The sequence below is a fragment of the Sapajus apella genome, unplaced genomic scaffold (genome assembly GCF_009761245.1).
Source record: "Sapajus apella isolate SASKATOON/1434 unplaced genomic scaffold, GSC_monkey_1.0 scaffold76, whole genome shotgun sequence".
Taxonomy (NCBI): domain Eukaryota; kingdom Metazoa; phylum Chordata; class Mammalia; order Primates; family Cebidae; genus Sapajus; species Sapajus apella.
The window spans coordinates 9,487,360-9,491,435 of record NW_022437016.1 but is presented as its reverse complement, the minus strand read 5'-3'; the positions used below and the strand labels follow the sequence as shown (position 1 = coordinate 9,491,435).

The 4,076-nt window shown below is 40.4% G+C and overlaps 1 long non-coding RNA gene across 1 annotated transcript in view; it reads right to left on the bottom strand.

Moving 5' to 3' along the window:
- The window catches only part of LOC116532416, a 15,714-nt gene extending 12,116 nt beyond the window's left edge, over positions 1–3,598 (bottom strand). The window contains exon 1 of the long non-coding RNA XR_004260857.1: positions 3,145–3,598. This is a non-coding gene — a long non-coding RNA (uncharacterized LOC116532416). The remainder of the gene's footprint in view (positions 1–3,144) is intronic.
- Positions 3,599–4,076: the final 478 nt, after the last annotated feature.

Below are 4,076 nucleotides of genomic sequence, written 5' to 3'. Positions count from 1 at the left end.
GGCCTTTTTAAATAAATTTAACTAGTAAAATTCACCAGTGAAGCCATCTGGGCTGGGGATTTTTTTTTTTTCCCTGAGAAAGAGTCTTGCTCTGTCACTCAGGCTAGAGTGCAGTGGCAAAATCTTGGCTCACTGCAACCTCCGCCTCCCATGTTCAAGCGATTCTCCTGCCTCAGCCTCCTGAGTAGCTGGGATTACAGGCCCTGCCATCACACTCGGCTAATTTTTGTATTTTTAGTAGAGATGGGGTTTCACCGTCTTGCCCAGGCTGGTCTCGAACCCCTGCCCTGGTGATCCACCCTCCTTGGCTTCCCAAAATGCTGGGATTACAGGCGTGAGCCACCGCACCCTGCTGGGAAATTTTTTTAAGGGGAAGTATTTACTATGAATTTCTATTCCTTAATTGATATATAGGACTATTTGGGTTTTCTGTTTCTTCTTTTTTTTTTTATTTCAAAAATCAACTTTGGCAATAGCACATTTCAAGCATGAACACCATATTTTGGAAAACAATAGATTTGAGGCATATTTGTTATCTCATTTTTTACAGCAGAAGGCTAGAACAAAATTTGACTTGCTTTCCACAACTTTTAGAAATTTTTAACCAAGAATATCACTAAACAGCATGAAAGACATTTTCTGGGTGAGGCACTACACTGACAACATTTTCTCACTCCTATTTTTCTTCCTTTCCATGTTTTCTTCTTGGCTTTTCTTACTATTTTTGCTTGGTTTTTAGTACTTCAGCCTAGTTCATAGACCTCCCAGTGATACTCTTAGGTGTTGCTTCATTTAAAGTGTACTCAAAGCCAAACACATTACAGCTGGGCACAGTGGCTCATGCCTGTCATCCCAGCACTTTGGGAGGCCAAATAGGGAAGATCACTTGAGGTCAGGAGTTTAAGACCAGGCTGACCAACATGGTGAAACCCCATCTCTACTAAAAATACAAAAATTAGCTGAGTATGGTGTCACACGCCTGTAATCCCAGCTACTCGGGATGCTGAGGCAGGAGAATTGCTTGAACCCAGGAAATAGAGGTTGCAGTGAGCCAAGATTACACCACTGTGCTCCAGCCTGGGCAACAGAATGAAACCCTGTCAAAGCAAAACAAAACAAAAACAAACAAAAAAACCTGGCATGGTGGTTCACACCTGTAATCCCAGCACTTTGGGGGAGGCTAAGGTGGACAGATCACTTGCGGTCAGGAGTTTGAGACCAGCCTGGCCAATATGGCGAAATCCTGTCTCTATTAAAAATATAAAAATTAGCCGGGTGTGGTGTTACATGCCTGTAATCCCAGCTACTTGGGAGGCTGAGTCAGGAGAATAGCTTGAACTGGCAAGGTGAAGGCTGCAGTGAACTGAGATTGAGCCACTGCACTCCAGCCTGAGTGACAAAGCTAGACTCTGTCTTGGAAAAACAAAAAGCCAACACATTTTATTTTTTTTAGATTTCAGTGCTGATGACAGTTGTATTGGTTTTGATACATATATGCTAACATAAAATAGCGTACATATTGACGTAATAAAATTTTAACTGCTGGTTTCTCAAGCTGAAAGAGAAAAAGTAATTTTTTCCCTCTTTTTCTAAACTTGTATTTTAGGTTTGGGTACATACAAAGGTTTGTTACATAGGTAAACATGCATTGGGTGTTTGTTGTACAGATTACTTCATCATTCAGATGTTAAGCCCAGTATCCAATAGTTATCTTTTCTGCTTCTCTGTTTCTTCTTGAGAACTTTGCTGGTTTGTGTCTTTCAAGAAATGTAGCCACCTCATTTGTCAAATGTATGGTCATAAGCTGGGCACAATATTCCCTGATTATCTTTTTAATGTTCATAGGCTATGTAGAGATGCCCTTCTTTTTCTTTTCCTTCTTTATTTTTTTTGGAGACAAGGTCTTGCTCTGTCACCCAGGCTGGAGTATGGTGGTGCTATCATGCTCACTGCAGCCTCTCCCTCCTGGACTCAAGAGATGCTCCCACCTCAGTCTCCCAAGTAGCTAAGACTGCAAACATGAGCCACCACACCCAGCGAATTGTTTAATTTTTTGTAGAGACAGCGTCTCGCTGGGTTGCCTAGGCTGGTTTTGAATTCCTGGCTTCAAGCGATCCTCTTGCCTGAGACACCCGAAGTGTTGGGATTACAGGCAGAGCCGCTGCACCCAGCCTTTCATTTTTTTGTTGGTAATTTGTGTCTTTTTTTTTTAACTGATTAAAGATGAGGTTTATCAATTTTGTTGATGTTTTCAAGAGCCCGCTTATGGTTTCATATATTTTCTCTCATTTTTCTGTTTTTTAATTCATTGAGTTCCAGTCTTTATGATTTCTTTCTTTCTACCTGCTTTGGGTTTAGTTTCTTTGTCTAGTTTCTTAAGGTGGAAGCTTAGCAAATTTATTTTAGGACTTTCTTCCTTTCAAATAAAGCCATTTAATATTATAACTTTATCATACTGCTTTAGCTATATCACACAGGCTTTGATATGTTACATTTTCTTTGCTATTCAGCTCAGAATATGTTCTAATTTTCTTTGTGATTTCTTTCTATATATTCTTTTTTTTTTTTTTTTTGAGACTGAGTCTTTTTCTTTTTTTCATTGGGCTGGAATTCAGTGGTGTGCCTCCTGGGTTCAAGCAATTCTCATGCCTCAGCCTCCTGAGTTGCTGGGATTACAGGCGTGTGCCACCACACCCAGCTGATTTTTGTATTTTTTGTAGAGACGGGATTTCACCAGGTTGGCCAGGGTGATCTTGAACTCCTGACATCAAGAGATCTGCCTGCCTCGGCCTCCCAAATTGCTGGGATTACAGGTATAAGCACTGTGCCTGGCAGATTTCTTTCTATATATTCTTTATTGATATATACAGGCACACTAAAATTTTTTTAAATTCACAGGTGAAAAGGACAAACAGCTACTTCTAGATGGGTTTTATTCATGAGAGTGAAAGGTAGATGAACATGGGATAAGAAAAGTGGTAGGTAATAACAATGCTCACCACCATTTCAGTTCTGAGCACGAGAGGATTTTACTTCACTTCCTGTTTGAAGTTGGACATGGACACATGACTTGCTTTAGCCAATGAAACGCGAGGCGAACTGACGTATGCCAGTTTCTTTTTTTTTTTTTTTCCCTCATTAAACTTTTTTAATGGGTCCCAAAATTCTGTGACAAATTTTTGGTCAAGTTGTTTCCATTAAAAAGTACTGATTTTAAAAACTAATAACTTAAAACTGCCACAAGCAAAAAGAAAACCAAAGTGGTCCACAAAACATTCTCCTTTCCTTCTGAAGGTTTTACGATGCATTGTTATCATTAACGAGTCTTTTACTACTAAACTTAAATGGCCAATTGAAACAAACAGTTCTGAGACTGTTCTTCCTCCACCACTGATTAACACTGAGGTGGCAGGTATAGGGATAATATTCATTTAGCCTTCTGAGCTTTCTGGGCAGACTTGGTGACCTTGCCAGCTCCAGCAGCCTTCTTGTCCACTGCTTTGATGACACCCACGGCGACTGTCTGTCTCATATCACAAACAGCAAAGCGACCGAGAGGTGGATAGTCCGAGAAGCTCTCAACACACTTTCAAATGGAAACATCTAAGAGCCAGCGCCTGAGTCTTCTTGCTCCCTTCCTTACCTGGTGAAACTTGAAGACTTTTGCTGCGATCACAGCATCATAAACTAGTGGAGCGTCCCTCAGTCTGGGTTCCTAAGAGACTGCAATGAATATAGCCCAATCTAGCCCACCCTCACAGGATTGAGAATGCAATAGAAACAGATCTTTGTTGTTTAAAGCTATTGAATTCGGGGTTTGCTACTACAGCATACCGTAGCCTTTCCTGGCTAACAAGGGGACCTTTAGCTGTATTTGTAAGCTTTTGTTTATGTACAAACCTAACCTTTCATTTTTTAACATGGGTAGCAGGTACATGAGTATTTTCCATATAATTTTCTATCCCTTCTGTATGCTTTAAGTAACTTTTAAAAAATGTATTTTTATATTTTTTTGAGACAAAATCTCACTCTTGTCACCTAGGCTGGAGTGCAGTGGCCTAATCTCAGCTCACTGC